The sequence below is a fragment of the Lactuca serriola genome, chromosome 1, assembly GCF_051521515.1.
Source record: "Lactuca serriola cultivar US96UC23 chromosome 1, Lser_US96UC23_V15, whole genome shotgun sequence".
Taxonomy (NCBI): domain Eukaryota; kingdom Viridiplantae; phylum Streptophyta; class Magnoliopsida; order Asterales; family Asteraceae; genus Lactuca; species Lactuca serriola.
Genome location: NC_136408.1, coordinates 222,217,782 through 222,238,538, shown reverse-complemented (window position 1 = coordinate 222,238,538; position 20,757 = coordinate 222,217,782). Strand labels below are relative to the sequence as shown.

Genomic DNA, 20,757 nt, shown 5'->3' with positions numbered 1-20,757 from the left:
AAATACGCCGCCTGGGGGCTTTACCAGGGCTAACTAATAAAAGGCCCAGAGCTGGAAGTGATCTTAGAAACCAATCGCGTTCCGGGAAAAAATCCCAATATCGAATTCGCCTAGAAGAAAAACAAAAATTGCGTTTTCATTATGGTCTTACAGAACGACAATTACTTAAATACGTTCGTATCGCCGGAAAGGCAAAAGGGTCAACAGGTCAGGTTTTACTACAATTACTTGAAATGTGCCTTGATAACATTCTTTTTCTCTTGGGTATGGCTCCGACTATTCCGGGAGCTCGCCAATTAGTTAACCATAGACATATTTTAGTCAATGGTCGTATAGTAGATATACCAAGTTATCGCTGCAAACCCCGAGATACTATTGCGACGAGGGATGAACAAAAATCTAAAGTTCTAATTCAAAATTCTCTCGATTCATCCCCCCATGAGGAATTGCCAAACCATTTGACTCTTCAACCATTCCAATATAAAGGATTAGTCAATCAAATAATAGATAGTAAATGGGTCGGTTTGAAAATAAATGAATTGCTAGTTGTAGAATATTATTCTCGTCAGACTTAAACCTAACAAAAATAAAATCAACACTAATAAGAATAAGGGAGAATAAGGGTTCGACCCATTTTGCTCCCTTTCGGCGAAGAAAATTAACCTAAGGTTAAGATAAATAAGGGTTTGATCCGGATTTTTCTTCCATTTAGGTATCATAGACCGAGAGGGAGATTTTCATTCCTTGTCTACTCTACTCTTTTCTTTACACAGTATTTTCTGTACCACAGCCATTAGGAATAGAGAATCCATATCAAAGAAAGGTCTAACTGTTGGAATAGTCGTATCCATTGCTATTTGATCTATTGTGGTTAGTAAGATCGATGAATTAGGTGAAGGTACGGAAAGGAAAGAGAGGGATTCGAACCCTCAGTAAGCAAAAGCCTACATAGCAGTTCCAATGCTACGCCTTCAACCACTCGGCCATCTCTCCTACATAATGATTATGACCCAAAAAACTAAAATCAAGTGAATAGTGAATCATTCTAGATTATTGGGTAGGTACAACCAATCAACTCTAACTATAAAGCGATCAAAATCGAAAATTTTTCATCATAGTAAAAGAAGTATCTTTCCTTCTAGGCTGGGGGGATAAAGATAAAATTTTTTTCTTACAAAAAATGTTCTCTTCTTTTTCTGAATTCTCTATTTATATATTTATACTATACCGACCGGATTAAATCAATAAATTAGAAATTCTAATGAATCAACTGAGCGAGGGATTTATATTTTGTAGACTATGGTTAATGGATATCTTTAGATCATGATTCTATTTAGACTACGATTCCATATCATAAGAATTCTCAAATTCCTTTCTAGACCAGTTTTAGAGTTATCAACACAAATCCTTATCCCATCTATCTATTACAAATAGAAATTGATAAACAATTTTTTTATAGTTGATTGTATAGTGTATACCCCTAAGTACACAACACAAAAAAATAGGCGGTTATTCTATTTTCATCATACAATGATTATTCGATCCTTTTTCTTCTTTGTATCATAATTAAATCAACTGAGGTTATTCTAAGCTGTAACTTCAATCAAATAAGAATAGTTTCTTTCGTTGGTAGACTATTCCAGTAAGATGGAATCGAATCCGACTACCATATTTCTTTCTTAGTTTTTATCAATTCCTGTAATGTAAAAAATAACAATTTGAATATTGAATTTTTGAATAGAAGAACTATATCTTTTTTTGTTTTTTTAATGAGAATCAATCTGTTTTTATGTTATTTCGTACTGTAGAATTCTTTTCCTTGTGGGATTATTTTCCCGCGAGAAGTAATGAGAACAATGATAGAATGGATTGCTACCTATGCCTAGATCGCGGATAAATGGAAATTTTATTGATAAAACCTTTTCAATTGTAGCCAATATCTTATTACGAATAATTCCAACAACTTCAGGAGAAAAAGAGGCATTTACCTATTACAGAGATGGTGCGATTTGACTTTTTTTTATTAATCTCAGTCTTACGAGAAATACACATGATTCGTGATGGGGAAAAAAAGACAAAAATCTACGCTTGTTGAAGGTAAAGTTTGGAAATAGAACAATTCCTTCTGTCGTGTATCCTCGATTAATGCAGCCTCAGATGCTATGTTTCAATTCTCGATTCTAGTATTGAGCGAAAGGTTATACCTATGGTATTACAGGTCAATCCTAGTCCACTAGTACCAATAGGCAGCAGAGGGGAAGAAGCACTACATCTAGGAATCAACAACACGAATATCCCATTCTGGTTAACGAGGTGCCCCAGAAACTGAACCTCTCGTAGCCAGAACTCACACTTGAAAAACTTGGCATATAGCCTCTCCGATCTCATAACTCCGAGGATCCCTCTCAAATGCTCCTCATGCTGCTCTCGGGATCTCGAATACACCAATATGTCGTCGATGAACACGATCACTGAGCGATCCAACATTGGTATACACACCCTGTTCATGAGATCCATGAACACCGCCGGTGTGTTGGTGAGCCCGAAAGGCATTACCACGAACTCGTAATGCCCATAACGAGTCCGGAATGTTGTCTTCTAGACATCCTCCTCCCGCACCCTCACCTGATGATAACCAGACCTCAAATTGATCTTGGAGAACCAAGATGCTCCCTGCAATTAAACGAACAAATCATCGATCATCGGCAAAGGGTAACGGTTCTTAACAGTTAGCTTATTCAACTCACGATAATCAATGCACATCCGGTGCGAACCATCATTTTTCTTGACAAAAAGAATAGGCGCCCCCATGGTGAACTGCTCGGCCTGATAAATCCCTTCCCCAACAGCTCCTGGAGTTGCGAGGATAACTCCTGCATCTCCGGAGGCGTAAGGCGATAAGACGCCTTGGCGATAGGCGCAGCTCCCAGAACCAATTCAATACCTAACTCTACTTGCCTCTCTGGAGGCACACCCGACAACTCCTCTAGAAACACATCTGGAACTCATGCACTATCGGAACCTCATCAATCGACTTTGGTCTCTCTGAATCAACCCTTGCATCCATCACATATGCCACGAATCCCCTACAGCCCTGCTGTAGACTCTGTCTCGCTCTGGCGGCCGAACAAAATGCGAACCCCGTACGTGTACCCTTGTCGTACACCATAAGAACTCCCCCACTAGGGTCTCGAATCGTCACCAATTGACGCTCACAGTCTATCACAGCTCCATATCGGCTCATCCAATCCATACCCACTATAACACACACGTCCCCCATCGCAATCAGAACCAGATCTATCGGGAACTCCACACCGAAGATCTCAAGGACACATCCTCGAATCACATTCGAAGCATACACTGCTCGCTCATCAGCTATGAAAACTCGCAGAGGCCAATCCAATGCCTCTCGACAGACACTAATATACTAACTAAATGCTACGGAAACAAACGACCGACTTGCACCCGAGTCAAATAATACCAACGCAGGCACAGAACTCACAAGAAAAGTACCTACGCATAACATCATATAAGCATAAAAAACTCAACTCGAATAAAAGATGAAAAGAGAATACATACCAGCCACAACATCGGGCATCGTGCGGACCTCCTCCGCGGTCAACTGAAATGCTCTCCCACGAGCCTTCGGGCCCTCGGCCTTCACCGGCCGAACCTCGGTAGCCCTAGCAGCAGGCGCAGATCCCTGCGTTGATCCCTGTAGAAGCTGTGGCCACTCGGCCTTCCGATGGCCGGTCTAGTTACAATGAAAGCAAACCGAAAATCCCTTGGGGCAATCCCTCGCGACATGCCCCTCCTTCCCACACTTGTAGCACACCCCAGCCCTGCACGACCCTTCGTGACTCTTACCGCACTTCCCACAAGTGCGACCCTTCGCGCCCCCAAATCTCGAATCAGTGGGTCTAGCCCACTTGGCTGCCGGCTGAGACTGTGCCGGCTGCCAATCCATCCTATGAGACTCCGCCTCCTCCCTCGCCTGAGTCTCCAGCTCGATCTCCCTCTTCCGGGTATTTTCCTGGAGCTCAGCAAATGTCCGCTAAGTCGAGTTCGCCACGAACTCCCAAATATCTCTCCTCAGCACACTCAGATAACGGCTCATACGAGCCTGCTCAGACGACACCTACTCAGGGCAAAATATCGCCCACTCATGAAACTTCCTGTTGATGACTGCCACAGAATCAGTACCCTGCTTGAGGGTCAAGAACTACGGAATCAACTGTTCCCTCTCCACCGAGGGAACATACTCCTCTCTGAACATAGCGGCGAACCTTTCCCAGGTCACCTCGGAAATCTCAGCCAAAGTGAAGTTCGCCGTCACGAACTTCCACCAATCCTGCGCTCCTAGGCGGAGCTGGTTCAGGGCGAACCGAACCCTCAAGTGCTCTAGACAAGAACATGTATAGAAACATCCCTCGATCTCAGAGATCCACCTAATAGCAGCAATCGGGTCTTGCGTCTCGTCAAACTCCGGTGGCTTCGTGTTGCTGAAGTCCCGGAACAACAACGAGTCACCTCCCTGAGGTCTGGCAGTAGCAACAGCAGCAGTAGCTGCAACTGCAGCAGCCTCAGTCAGCGCTGCGTACTGCTCATCAAAGGTCTTAATCAACGTGGTCTTGATGTCCCCGAACATCTCGGGAATCTCAGCCCGGATGGCAGCAGCCACCTCCTCGTCGCTGACACCACTGCTCTCAGGTGTGTGTCGAGTCCCAACCATGATGTCTCTGAAATACAACAAAGAAATTATCAGAGACTCAATCAAACATACACATACTCGATGACGCAACCCTACTTGTCCTCCGTTGTCCAAAAGATTCTTACTTGGAATGCCCATTGATCCGGTGTCTTCAGTAGTACGGGTCCAATACTACTGACCCCACTGCATCAGCATTCACTCCAAGTCCTCCTGCTTGGATCTTTGATTACAAGTACTCTATCTTCATGAGCTCCTAACTGCTAAATACTCGCTCTCGAAGCATCTTAGCAGCAGAAATCTCTTACGCTAAGGCATCACAAATCAGGCCACTCTAGTCCTAATATGTATACCTAGCTTACTCTAGCATGCATAACATATCTCATAACACATAATGTAAGGGTACTTTTGGGGATTCACCGTTCGGGTGTTGGCTGATCGTACACACGGCTATGCTCTGTTTGTCTCAAAACTCTTTTTACTCTTTTCAAAAGATTTACTTCATTATAAAAAAATTTCCTCAAATCCTCAGTTTGAGTTCAGATACGCCCGAAGATGCATCCGAATCCCTCAAACCAAGGCTCTGATACCAACTAGTAACGACGTAAATTTTCAAAATAATTTTTCATTTTTAAAACATTCATTCATTCATAAAATAATGTCAAACACATTGTATCAAATGTTATTGTCACAAAACATCTCCCCAGAATCTCTACAAAAACTCCAATGCGTGTGTGTACGAATCATGTCGGCGCCTTCTCGTGCTCATCACTGGTACCTGAAACACATAACACAACATCTGTAAGCATAAATACTTAGTGAGTTCCCCAAAATACCACATACAGCACATACACCACTCGAGGCTATAATACGACCCTCCAGTCGATGTGTCTCAGCGGGACCCTCCAGTCCCATAGCTCATTGGACCCTCTGGTTTGGTCATAGCTCGTTGGACCCTCCGGTCCGGTCTATATCATCATACAACATACAAATATCACATAACACATAATCTCATACATAACACATAAGACCCTGTAGTCATCGCATAGTACCACTCTAGGTAACGTATAGTGAGAAGACTCACCTCGATGTCTCGGTAAATATCTGACTCGGAAGAACTGTGATCTAGCCTCCGCCTAATCACATAAAGTAATACTCTCGTAAATACAACTGTACCAAACCCTAAAAGTCAACAAGGTCAACGGTCGAACTTTGACCCGACTCGTCGAGTGCACTAGGGTGACTCGTCGAGTCTACACGTGTCCACTAACTCTCTTAGATCCTCTCTTGGAACGTCGAGTACTCCCCTTGACTCGACGAGCTCCACCTGGCATGAATCGCGGGGCCACCCTGACTCAACTCGCCGAGTCTCAAGAACAACTCGACGAGTTCCAACTTGAACTCAGACCCCTGACTCTCCCTGACTCACCGAGTCATTTCCCCCAACACGACAAGTCCACTCACTGAGTGATTAACGGGCAACCTTCATACTACTCGTCGAGTCTGTTCTTCGGACTCGACGAGTTCATGCCATGCACAAACTCAAAACACCTTCTGAGGTCAGATCTGTTCCATACAATCATAGATATGGCCTCCCCAAGCATGATAATTAAGTAAAGTTCGGACCTTGACACACATATAACATCTAAATGGTCCAAAAATGGTGATTTAGCCCCAAAAATGACATTCCAAGCTCAAGACTCCCAAAATGACTCATAAAGCTCCAAGGGTTAAGGTCTCTAGACCTCTTTGGGTCAAGATCCAGAACACAAACTCGAGAAGGGACCAACTACTCGACTTAATCAACCTCTAAAATGGTTAGAAAACTCTAACACTAAGAATCAACACCAAAAACTGAAGAAGGTCCGAAAATAATACCTCAATACAGTCTCTATGAGCTCAAAGACCACCAAAATCGCACCTCCTCAGCCTCCTCTTGCCTTGAACACTTTCTTTTTGCAAAAACACCCACAAAAATTCAAGATTGGCCTCTCCTTCCTCACAAACGCTCTAGATCTCTTTAGGGTTTCTCTCTGGGGGTTGGTGGCCACAAATGATGGCCATGAGACCCTTTAAATAGGTATCAAACCCTGGACATTAGGGTTTCATTAAACAACGTGGACTCGTCGAGTCCACTCATGAACTCACCGAGTCCAGCTGTGAACCCGCATACAAATCCGTGACCATACTCGGCGAGTCTAGATGCCAACTCGCCGAGTCTCCCCTCAACACCCAAAAATAAAAGAACAATACATCATACCTGGGAATCTGGGTGTTACAGTGATCGTTGTCGTTGACGGCGACCCCATCCCTCAATTGTGGTCACCCATCGAGGTACGGGTCTAAAGAAGTCGTATCGGTTGGCGGGAACTCTGGCTATATAGGGAGGATTGATGACCTCTGGTTCTTCTTCACTTTCGTCCTCATCCATGTGTACCTCGATGTCTTCCTCTTCTTCTTCTTCTTCCTCTTCTTCTTCTTCTTACTCTTCTTCTTCTTCCTCTGGTTCCTCCTCGGGTACCACTTCGGGTTCTTCTTCGTGTTCTTCTGCGAGTTCTTCTTCGGGTTCTCTTTCAGGATCCTCTTCGGGATCTTCTTCGATCATTTCTTCGGGCTCTTCTTCGATCAGTTCTTCGGGCTCTTCTTCGATCCAGCCAGCATTTCCCTGATTAGGAAAGTATGTGTCTCCTGGTAAGTGGAATCCTGCCATGACGTCTGTGCGGGAATAGGGGTGTAAGAAGCATGTAACGGTTAATAATAATAATATTGCGCTATAGCAACATACAAATACTCCTATAGTATTTTAAGCATTTAGATTTGGTTTATAGAGCATTTTGCATAGGGTGTAGTTAGGTGGTTAGATTTGTTGCCCACTATCATTATCCCCCGGTATGTGTAAGTCACTTCTCGGACAGATATAGTTGATCATGCTATATCCCTCCCAGACTTGATTCACATATACTAAGGCATACTCATAGTGTACAACTCCTCTTCTTTTACTTTATGTTCTCCTATTTATGACACTACACGTCTACGTAAATTATCTATGTATACTTTAAACAAGAAAACTATTTATTTTCTAAAAGTATATCCCATTAAAAATGTTTTAAATCAGAGGCTTTTAGTCCCAATTGTGTTTATAGTTTGTATATCTTATGTGGTTTGATATACTTAATTCATTATAAACCGTGCTCTGATACCAATCTGTCACACCCCCAAACCAAGGATGGCGGAAACATCCGGGGGTAGAGGACTTCATGTATAGTATCATAACCACAAGTGCAATAGTAATTCAAGCACACACAACCAACATATATATAATTGAAAGAGTTACATCATTGTATGAGTTACATGTTTCCAAATCAATTACAATATGTTGACAAAAATGTGAAATGTTTGACACCTTAACGTCCCACCCTCAAAATGCACTTGGTTACCTATTTAGTGATTTCCTGAGAATACAAGTTGTTTGAAAAAGTTTCAACACAAAGGTTGGTGAGTTAATAAGTTTTTGTTTTAAATTGATAAAATCCTTTCTCTTGTAAACGTAATGTTTGTTCCAGAAAATCCGATATTTTCCTTAAAATGTGTAATGTAGCCTTATATCCAAAGACCGAAATGTATAAGTGACCTTTCTTACTTATACTAAATAATGCAAATTTAAATCGACACAAACTCTTTTAATTTCAGTGAAATTCCCGTAAATTCCTATGTTTGTTAATACTTTCTGTGAGTTATTTTAACCATGCTATGACCTAGTTGGCCTGAAACGACGTTCTTCAGGCGTCGGAAAGGTTATGACATTTGTCACCCCAGACCTACCGGTCTAACTGTTGCATGCAGTTAAGGTGTGGGTTTGTCAAACCCAATATAGATCTATATACAACTATCACGCTCTCCCTCCATAAGACTCTGGTTACAATACATGACTTATTGGTAAATGTGAAACGAATGTCTCACAAAGTAATTAACGAATTTAAGTGTAATGTAATGAAAATTCCCTTTCGTATAAATGTACCCTTTTTGTATGAGTGTGTTATGTAATGTATCATGAACTATACCTATTATAGTTTATCAAAACAAGGGTAGTAGTGGTAATGTACGTAAACTATACTTAACATAGTTTATTCAAATGTTTGTATGAAATGGATGTACTTTGATTATAACAATTTGTTATTTTCTATATTCTATATATATCAAAATCCATTTATTAACTGATGCATGTCTATATAGTAAGACAAAATGTCATTTATTTGCAATAACATATATTCACATAAAGATATACACCTTGCTCGACATGTTACAAGGTGAAATGAAATTGTTAGCATTTTTCTGTAATTAACATTTTCTATTACTGTCCTTAGAAAATTTATAGAAAATTCATAGCAGGTCCAAATTAGAATCCGTAAATTCTGGGAATTTAGAAAATGAGTCTAGTTTGTTCATAAATTTTCCCATGATTTTTAGTGACCTCCAACTTGGGTGAAAACGTCTATAATCATAGACTGGTCTGGATTGGTTCTTGAAATGATAGGTAGTTTTGTAAAAATCACCATAAATTGTAGAGAATCGTATGGAGATGTGAAAGTAACCATATTAAAGCTAAGAACTAGAACTACTTGCACCTAAAACAGTTTTGAAAAATAGAATGTTTAAGGCAATCAAAACAGTCCGTAAATGAAACCCAACTTTTCTGATGAAAGCTGTTAGAAGCATTTAGTTGTGTTATTGGTGATTTAACTAGTATTCCCCCCCCCCCCCCCCCCTTAAAACTTAAGAGAACATGAAAATGTAGGGGTATGAACTCACCTTGTGTGATTTTAGTGGATTAGTGTTGGAGAAGACAAGTTTTCAACTCAAGAACACTTGAAGAAGCCTTGAAGATTTTCGAGAATCTAACACCAAAGGGATGGAATTTATCTGAGCAACCCATGATTGGAGTAGAATGAAGTGTAATAATCACAAGGAGGATGAATTATACTTACCAAGAGTGGAAGAAAACTTGATGATCAGCCTTGAAATCCCGAAATTGAGAGAGAAAGTTTGAGAGAAAAGTTGTGTTTGATCTCTAGTGGAAATGAGAGAAGTGTGTGAGGATGAGGAGAGAGAGAGAGAGAGAGAGAGAGAGAGAGAGAGAGTTGTTCCAGCTCAAAAACGTGGGAATGGCTGGAAAATGATGAGAAAGTACCTTGACATGACCAAGGTATGGTGGGAGGAGTGGCTGACCATAGAGTGGGTGAGGGGGCTGATTGCTTGTGTCATAAAGTAAAGCAAGGTCAACACTCCACCTTAATTACTCCAACCACTAAATCTTGGACAAGATTTGCATTAAAAACGGGATTATTTAAGACATATGGGTCTTAATATGTTAAAATATAAGTTTCGGCGAAAATCCCCCTTTGAAACAATTAAAAATGGGCTTAAAACGGAGTCGTGGCTGAAAATCGGGTAAAAGATGGAAATTTCCGAAGTCTGGGCGAGGTCTCAGCCTCAGCAGCCTAAATTCGGAGTGGATGGCCTTTTGGTTCGGATCCAAGGGAGGAGGGGAAGGCTGTGGTCTGAAGGTGAGATCGAAGCGGGGCTTGGTTCCAGGTTCGGCAGCTCCGGGCTCAGTAGCTGCGGGCTTGACGGTTGCGGCTCTAGGCTTCGGCTCGGTGGCTGCGGCTCTGGGCTTCGGCTCGGTGGCTGCAGCTGGATGGCTGTGGCTACCTAAGAGCCTCGGTTCAGGCTGCTTCCGACCCAAGAGGGTTCAGCCTTTAAGAGGCTTCAGTCGTAGGAAGGGGTTTCGGGTCTTTTAGGGTATTTTCCCCGTTCTAGCCCCGTTTTAAGCGGTTTTTGACCCGGTTAAGGGTCGGGATGACCCGAATGATTTCAAAAATTTATGGGAACTTTTGAGAGAGATTTGGGAGAGATTTCAAATAGAAAGAGATAGAGTGAAGACAATTGAGGGAGGTTTCGTTTGTGACATTTTGAGCATCCGACTTTGCAATTCAAGGTCCGTAAACCCCGTTAAGCCATATTTTATTGTCCTACACACTGCCGATGAGTGTGCAATAGTGTTTTATCTCTTTGGTTCATTGTTTAGCACTATCAAGGCTAAGGATAATTAAACACACGAATTTTCCAAATGATGTTTTCTCATTAGAATAGCGAGTTGTATAGTAATTACATAACGTAAACCCTAATATACAAGGGTTAATTGAGTCGTCCGGTTTGACTCGTTGACTTTGCTTGATTTTCACTTGACCCGAAATTGACTATTGTCACAATTATTTCTTCGAGACACCAAATCTTCATCATCTCCGGATGACCAGTATCCTTCGATATCTCTTGAAACTATAGTGACAAATGCCTTCTCACTTTCTGCCATTTCTTGTGCTTTTCTGACATAAAAAGCAGAGTCTTTGACTTTTGGTTTTTGTGGAGCATCAGCTAGACAATCTTTGGCAAAATGGTTTGCATGACCACATTTATGACACAAGATCTTTGGTTTTTTTGAGTTGGAATTGTGAGAAGATTTTGGGGCTGAGTTTGGCTTAGTGAGGTTAGGCTTGTATGTAGGAGGGTTTTCGAAGGTATGTTTTGGTTCCGAAGCAGAATATGGTTGAGGATGGTTTTGGTGAGGAGCGTTGAATCTGTTATGGTATGTTTGTAAGAGGGATTGAAAGGACGTTTGTATTTCATTGAAAGTAAGGCAAACTCATGTTGGAAACGGAGTTCAGAATCCCAAGTTTCGGAATCATCGTCAGGATAGATGTGTGTGGATAAGGAAGTTAAGGAAGATTGAGTCAAAGGAACAATGGGCTTGTAAGGTTCTGGAGCAGGTGAGTTCGGAATGGTTGATTCAAAAGAACTTACTAGAGCAAGTGGTCCACCAGAAATTTCTCTTATGGTTTGAGCAACATTTGATTCATGTCCTTGAAGCTCATCAAAAAGTTGATAGAGTTTCAATTTTTTTAAGGAACCATTGCTTTGAAGACAAGAGTTTACATTTCCCCATCCATTACCAAGACTGTTAATGAACTTGACATTGTACTCGAGAGGAGTTCGAACAATCCCATGAGCAGTCATGTTGTTGAAAACAATTCGATATCGGTTGGAGGCTGAGGCTACGGATTCACCTGGAGTGGTAGTGAATGTGTCAAAGTCATTGATAACCGCGATGAGGCGTTTGTCCTTCATATTTTCGGAACCTTCAGTCAGATCCTGAAGAGTGTACCAAATTTCTTTGGCTGATTTGCATAGCTTGATGTGCTCAAAGAGTGATGGAGGAACACCAAACACCATTTCCGAGAAGGCAAGTTGATCAACATGTAGCTTTTCAACATCATCTGCAGTTAGAGGGGCTAAACGAGCTTCATCTTGACCCATAAGATGAGCAGCAGCATCTCATACAACGGTTCGAACAGGAACATGAGGACCTTCTTTCATGGATCTCCAGATCTCTTCACCTTTATCTTTGGCCAAAAGAAATCTTTCCATTCTAACTTTCCAGTGATCATATTCTTCCACAACTAGCAATGGGGCACACGTATGGCCACCCACGATATTTGCGAGTTGCATTGAGATCATTTGTTGAGGATTAGAAGCAGCCATTGAAGTCAAGATATCTTCAAGCTTAAATGGTATATAGAAGAACTTTTATCCTTAACAGAGAAATGGTTGAAATACCAAAGTAAATTCAAACCAACTATAATCTGATCTTATGGATTCAAAGGACAACCATTCAAGCTCTGATACCAATTGAGAGAACAAGATCTTTGCGCAGGGACAAGGTTTGAAAACTCAAACTGTGACAACCTGAAATTTTCTATTTTGTACAACCCTTTTCTTCAATAGAAGTCAGATCAACACCTGCTAATTTTCAAGCTTTTGGGATAAGTTTGAGCATTTTTTGATTAACACTTAAGGAGATTCCAGGAGAGGGGATTTCTTAGGGCTTTTTGTGCAGCTATGACATTTCATACTCCAAGAAATTGGACTTATACGACCCAAACATGGAGTTTGCGGTCCAAAACCCCAGGGGTATATATATATGGTCCTTAACCATATTTATTCATTTGTTCCATTTCCAACTGGAGAAAAAGCCAAATTCTCTCTCAAGGATCTTCAGCTTATCATCCCAAATCGTAAGTCCTTCTATCTAAGAGTGTTATAGGGCTTTTAATGTGTCCTAACATCAAGAACACCTTGGACCATAAACCCTTCTTTAAAGGCCAAAAGAGTGCCCTAGACCCTTCCCTTCCTTGTGACACTAGCCTAGACTCATACCATAAGGTGTAAAGGACTTGAAAGCACAAAACATGGTCCATATAAGATTACGGCCGCAAACACCAAGGGATTTGGTCTTAGGGCCGTAAACCCCTTTTAAGGGTGCAAATGACACCCTAACACCTTAGTAAGCCTTGGTTAGTGACATAGAACCTTACCCCATGGACCTAAGGACCAAGATTCACGAAATGGTACTCCTTACCATGATTTTACGGCTGTAAACTCATGGGGGAGTGGTCCCAGGGCCGTGAACACCAAACAAGATCATTTTAGGACCTTAAACCCACCCAAACACTAGTTTAAAGCTTTGGAGCACTTAACCACTTAAGCCCTTAGAGTTTTAAGCCCCTTTTGAAGAAAAATTGAGAGTTTACGGCCAAGAGTAAACTCCCCTGGGCCGTAAACTCCAATAAAGATGGTCATTGGACCATAAACTCTCGTATGAGATTTTGCACTCCTTTATTGCAACCCGGTAGCCTCCTAGCACTAAACTAAAGTGTTTTCCTCGCAATAGGATGTTTATACATGTTTAATTAGTGTTAAAATCATTAATTGGTTATATACATATGTTTTCATATGTAATTAGGATCATTGTGTGTGTCTAAGTCTTCACTTGACACCAAGCACTTGTCCGACACTTCCTTCCGATCCGCTCACTGCAGGTGAGTTCATACCCCTTTAATTAACCTTTTAAATGTTTCTAAATGTTTTTAAATTCTTTATGGGGGGATACAAGTTGAATCATGCTAGCTATTTTATCAATCACATGTGATTAATGACTAATATGCAAATGGATTTACTATACGTTAGCTGTTTTACCAAACAGATTTCTTCAAATGACTTTCTTAAACGTTTTTATATGTTTAAAACCCTTTATCAAACTGCTTTATACACTTTAAGTTTCCTTTTAAACTCAGTTACAAATGTGTTTTCAAACAAAGGTTCCTTTATACTTAAACTGTTTTTATCAAACAAATACTTTCAAACCGAGTTATAAATTGACATCAAGTCGATCTTTTCTTAGATATTAATCTTTTTCAAAGGATTTACAAAACTTCTTTTATGCTTTTATATTATCAAATGCATGCCCACATATGTATAGTTATATAAGAAAGGTTTAAAGGACTTGGGAAGGCTAACCCGCTTTATTTCCTTTTCCCCGTTTGGATGTGGTCTGGTAGGGTATCAGGTATCCGTCCGAATGTCGTCTAAATATTCGTTATATATCATGCATACATATGTAGACATAAAAGTGCCTTCAGTCAGTTCAGTACCTTTGGCTAGCAAAGGTATACCTTTGTTGATACTTGTACATTTCTAGTAACTATTATAGGTATAGTTAGGAGATACTACTTGCTATTCCTATTACAAGGAATTACACCAAGGTCAGTTCATTCATGAGTCCATACGAATACATGTTGCTTGTAGAGATACACTTACTTGGATACACTTACTTGGATACACTTACATGGATACACTTACTTGGATACACTTACATGATACCTTTACATAGATACCTTGTTAAAAGCATGTATGTATATGTATAGTTATATAAATAATGTTTAAAGGACTTCAGAAGGCTAATCCGCTTTATTTCCTTTTCCCCGTTGGGATGTGGTCTGGTAGGGTATCGGGTATCCGTCCGAAGGTTGTTTAAATATAGTTATATATCATGTGTACATATATAGACATAATAGTTCTAATCAGTCGGTTCAGTGCCTTTGGGTAGCAAAGGTATACGTTCATATATCCCTAGTGAGCTATTATAGGTATAGTTTGGGCTTAGATATATGATTTGGTAATAAATATATGGATTTCGACCTAGCGATTTGTTACAGAAGTCACCTGTAGTCCCAAATGTAGAATAGGGACTACCAATCATATTATTACTTACTTACAGCGGGTCTCGTTAGAAGACTACTTACTTACAGCGGGTCTCGTGAGAAGACTACTTACTTGCTTACTTTCTTTAACTTAAGTCTTGGTAGAAGACTACTGTCAAAACAGTGTAGTTTTGGCAGAAGACTACCTTTTTATACTAGTAGGAAATATGAGATTTTCTAGGAAATTCAAACGTTTACACTTTTACTTATAAGACTTTTCATTAATACTTATATAAATAATGACATTAAATACTTATCAATTCACCAGCTGTTTGGCTGATACTCACTTTCAAAATAACTTGTATTCTCATGTCACAAATAGACAGGTACGATGACCAGGTTTGTGAAGACGGAGCAATCCAGACTCGTCTTATTCTGATTATTCATTTTATTGTTGTATATTATGAAAGAACACACTTGTAATTAAAATTATACTATTAATGCAATGGATGATGTTGTTGCTTGTTTACTACTTGACATTATTGTAATACATTACATGACGTCCTCCGCCCCAAAACGTTTCCGCCGTTCATGGTTTTGGGGTGTGACACAAACCATGAGTGAATGCTTGAGATCGATGTCTTCTTGATAATGGATGTTCAAGTCGAGCCTGGAAAGACCAGTCAAGTCTTAGATAATCAATTCAACAAATGATCAAGACATAAATTGAAAACAAGAAGATAATGATCAAGGTAACATTAATTAATGAAGAACAAGAAGAATGTTTTTATATGATAAGAGTAAATTCCAAAAGTAAGAGAAAGATTCGCCAGTTACTTGTATTGAATGTTCCTATATATATAGGAGAGAGTATTACAGCGAATTAACCAAGTAACTTACATAGGACCAGACAGTAGAACTATTTCTGACATTATGATTGTCTAGAAGTACAAAATGTTACATCAATACAAATATAATAAATGACTAAAGACAAAACATCATTCTTCTGGATCAGCAAGCATTCCGGACGTGAGAGTCACCCCGGAATGTGTTCCTTTTCTTCTTTCTACATCTCTTCTTTTCTTCAGCTCTGGACAGCTTACAGAGCACCTACCCTTTGGAAGCAAACACACTTCGGATTGTGTATCAAGGATTGCTAGAGGTTCACTTTTAGGTTCCAACACTTTACCTGCACAGGAAGTAGAATCATTAGTATCTTTCATCTCAACACCTGCAGTTGGCCCTGATTGTTCAGTCTTGACTAAATCTGGTGCAGGAGTTTGGCCATACTAAGCCGGCATTTCTTCCTTGTTGGTCTCAAGGGGTGGGTTATAGTTTTCATTAAAGGGAGGTGGAACACTATTATACCCCAAACCTTATTTTGATTATCTTTAAATTTTAGTTGTTTTTCTATCATAGAAGCAACAACCTCACTTGATACATCAAATTTCTTAAAGTTGAATTCAACATCTTTATATTTAGCTTTTAATGCATCAAGTTCGGTAGTTAATTCGTCAAGTTGTCTCTTAACATAGTCATAGTTTTCACATTTGTTGCTATATTCCTCTTGAAGTTTTCGAAAATCCTTAGTCTTCGCCTCAAGTTTTGTTTTTAAGGGTTTTTGGGCTTTCCTAAGTGTATATCCTTCATATTTAAGGTCCTCATTTTCCCTTTTTAGCAAATCATTTTGTTCACCAAGAAATTTAATCATCGCTTCACAAGATTGAGAGCATGAAACTTCATTGACCGGAATGTTTGAAGAACTCATTGTTTATCAAAAATTCCCTTTGTCTTAAAACCTCAAAAGTCAAATTTGAAAAAGTCAAACTTAAAAATCAAACCGAAAAGCTAAAAGTGAAATTTTGAAGGTTAAACAAGAAAGTCAAAGTTTAAAGTCAAAGGTCAAACTTGAAAGTCAAAGTCAATTTTTTGAGGTCAAAAGTCAATTAAGGAAGTCAAAAATTAAAAGTCAAAGGTTTGGGCTGAAAACGAAATTTGAAAATTTGAAAAATTCATTTTTGGGCTAAAATTGTCAAAATTGCGAAACTAGGATCGAAACAGCGAGACTACTTGAACTAAAACCGGAAGATGTTAAGCATTTAGCATCCTAGACCAAGTGGTAAGGGTGTTGGTTGTGTATGCAAGAGAATCTGTTCTACCCAGGATTTTAGAATATAAGCTGCTGAACGAGAATCTGTGAGAACTACACGCGCGAGGACCGAATACGAGGATAGTTGAACACGTGTTGGGCCGAAAACGTCTGGGGCGAAAACAGATTGCGGTCGAGAATGCGTTTTCGTCCGAGAACCCTCGCACCACTCCACCGAAGTCAAGAACCATTTGCTATTGTAAACACCTCGGACTGTTAACCCTGGAACCGAAAACTAATTTCGGTTGTAAACTCCTAGGAAACCCTAATCCGAGATTTCGGCCGCCGCCATGCCCTCACTAGAAGTCACAAAATTACGTCAAAAACAGCGATTTTCTCACTTTTTAGCTCCAAACTCGATCAAAAAGCTATTTTTATCAAGAACACTAAGAACAAACCCCCAATATTTCTTCAGAAGCTATCCAAAAACGTAAAATCCTTCAAGAAAAAGTGCAAAAATGCTCCAAATCTTGCCAAAGAGATTGATACAATCCAAGCTTTGATACCAAGTGTAAGTCCGAAATTTTTCTTGATGTATCAATCATATCCACTTGATGGTGCGAAATCCCAATCAAGTGGATGATCCAAGATCAAATAGAGAAGAATGAGAAGAAGAAGAAGATGAATCTATGATGTATTCAATAATATGAATGATGCCCCATACATATGAGATTCTCTCACACACACACACACACACACTCTTCTTCTCTCTCTAGAACACATTGATTTACACACATGTAGCCTCCCTTACTTATGACTCTACTTACACAATATATATATATATATATATATATATATATATATATAGGGAACAATGGTTGCAAACACGTTTACAGTCGTAAACGTGTTTACAACCGCAAACACCACATGGACCGTAAACTCAAGGTTGGTTTCGGTTCTAGACCAAAAGCTATTAAAGCCTATAAAAGTAAAGTATAAACCATATTTTAAGACCGAACAAATTATATGATGGTGTATCGAGGTATCCGAGTGTGATGCCCTAAATTGTTGGATTACTAGGAGACTTGGTGTAATGCCTGGTTCCCTGGTACGCATTTAGTTTAATTATCTATTTATTTTCAGAGAAGGACTCGACGAGTTGGTAGCCCTAACTCGTCGAGTAGAAGGCAGAGTATACGTGGAGTTTAAGTTGTCTATTCGGTGAGTCAAGTTCATGACTCGGCGAGTAGCTCAGTTAGGGTGAAACCCTAATTTCAGGGTTTTGCACCCTATTTAAACACCTTATACCTACCCCTTAGCCTCATTTGTAGCCTCCTTGTCCTAAACCCTCAGCTACGAAACCCTCGAGTACTTTTTGAGTGTATGAGCCACTTTTGAGTGTTATTTGTGCCTTTTGAAGCTTGTGGAACAAGAGGAAGTTGGAGAACTCAAGAGAAAGACTGCAGATTCAGAAGTTTCATCCCTTTAGCTACATTTTTTGGTAATAAAGCCTCAAACTTGATCGTTCTCTTCTTATATCTATTTATGACCTCTTTTGAAGGTTTTTGGTTCAAGATTTTCTAACTTGTGCGTAAGGACTGACACATGAGTTGCTCTTCCAGATCTAGTGCCTTGAGAGGTTGTGAGGACAAAAATGTGCAAACTTTATGCCCTTAGAGTCCTCATGCAAGTCCTAAAGAAGTATTTATGGCCTTTTGAGCCCAAAAAGGCCATGCATGGAAGCAAGCTTGAGACTTTTAGTGATCATCTGATAGCTAAACCCTAGATCTAGGTTTGCATGCATGGATTTGAGATTCTAAGGCTTTTTAGACAAGATCCATGTCCTAAAGGAATTAGGTTTGATCTAAACCCTTTAAGAAGAGTTGTGAATGGGTAAAGTTGGAAACTTTACCCTTAGAAAGGCCATTCTAGTGAGTAAACGAACTAAGGACTTTGGATCCAGAAGATAGGGGCTTAATCTATTAAGATGGCTCAATCAAACAGGGGAACTCGGCGAGTCCAGAAAAGGACTCGACGAGTTGATGCAGGTTATCCCAATCCTTATGACAGGAAGAACTCGACGAGCCTGTTAAGGGACTCGACGAGTTGACTTAGTTGACAACGGGTCTGAGTTGTTCATGAACTTGCCGAGTTGGGAGATGACTCGACGAGTTGGGGTTGGCTAGGAGTTGACCTTGACTTTGAATTTGACCAGGATGTTGACTTTGACCAGGGGTAAAATGGTCATTTTAACCTAAGAAGGATTATCATATTTTGACTAAGTATTATTGTGATAATGATAGCCAGGGAGTCGTTGGAGCAGCTATCATATATTCCTCATCGGGAGTTTTTGCAGACAGCTTTGTGAGGTGAGTTTTCTCTAGTAGGAACTGGTCTAAGGCACCAAGGCCGGCCCATTTGGATAGCAGCAGTTTCGGACCATGGTCCTACGCCAGGCGGAGCCCAAAGTAGATTTATATGTTTTCCGGATTCTAATCTGATGCCGAGGCGGTCCCGATGAATGCTTGTATTCTTGTATGCTTGATATCTTTGTGGTTCTTGCATGTGTACTTATGTGTTATGTGTTACAGGCTTAGGTCCGATGTCAGGGCAAGACCGAGGAATGTCGACTTAATTTGTTATGATAGTATGTCCCGGACTCCGGTCCGATGTCGGGGTGGTTCCCGAGGAATGTTTTCCTGAGAGTGTAATGTGCTTATGTTATATGATTGTTTATATGTATATGTATGCCGAGATCTGCCTGATGCCGGGCGGGGCCCGATGCCGAATAGGGTTCGATGTTGGGCAGGGCCCGATGCCGGGAAAGCCGATGTCGGGCTAGACTCGATGTAGCAGGGTCGGGGCCCAAGATATGTTATATGTTATGTGTATGGTATGTGGTAGTTTTGGGAGACTCACTAAGCTTCATGCTTATAGTTTTCAGTTTTGGTTTCAGGTACTTCCACTAGCAAAGTGAAGGGCTCGGGATGATCACATGGCACACACCCCAGTTATAGCCTGGGATGTTTAGACTCTCATATTTCTCATATGATTTTGATATAGTAGTTGACGCGATGTTCTGAGATACACGATTTATGGTTTTCTTTACAATGATGGATGACTTATGCTTTTATTATCAATGTTTTAAAAAGAAATTTTTGGTCTATATTTTGGGGATGTTTCACTTGGGTTTTTTAGATGGCAAGTCAAATATCAAGTGGCTATATTTCCAAGATGTGAGATCATCAGCTAATTGCAACCGGATAGGGATTGTCCAAGGGTGTAAATTGTACTAAGGGAAAGTGCCTTGTCTACGAGAATTTTCGTCAAGAGTATTGATGCATAACCTGGGTAGGTGTGTGCACCTACCTTTGATGGACCGCAGAGCGTAAGTTAGTGAACTCAATATGGTGATGGCTTCATGATGAGATTGAGGGGTGATAAGAGAGTGAGTAGATCCACGTGGGAGGAATAACTTAGGACTGTCAGGGAAAACCGTGGGGTGAGCCCATGGCGAGTGAGAGAGTGTTTCAAGACTATAGGGATCTGTAGCATTCACGGGTTGGTGAGAGAGAATATCATACGACTGTGAGGAGTCGTAGCATACACGAGTTAGGGAGAGAGTAGTGTATGACTGCATGGATCTGAAGCATGCATGAGTCAGTGAGAGAGAGTATAGTATGACTGCGGGGATCCGTAGCGACACGAGTTAGTGAGAGAGTATCGTATGAATGTGTGAACTCGTAGCATTCACCGGTTAGGGTGTGACGCATAGAGGTACTTAGGCCAAGGTGGCTGTAACATCCCAATTTTCAAGACCAAAAATTTCATTTTTATATAATGATTTAGAAAAACAATTATAAGAA

The 20,757-nt window shown here is 40.4% G+C and overlaps 1 non-coding gene across 1 annotated transcript; it reads right to left on the bottom strand.

The window, feature by feature from the left end:
• Positions 1-906: 906 nt before the first annotated feature.
• Positions 907-993, bottom strand: TRNAS-GGA (transfer RNA serine (anticodon GGA)). Its single transcript has one exon. It is a non-coding gene; the product is annotated as a tRNA-Ser (tRNA).
• Positions 994-20,757: the final 19,764 nt, after the last annotated feature.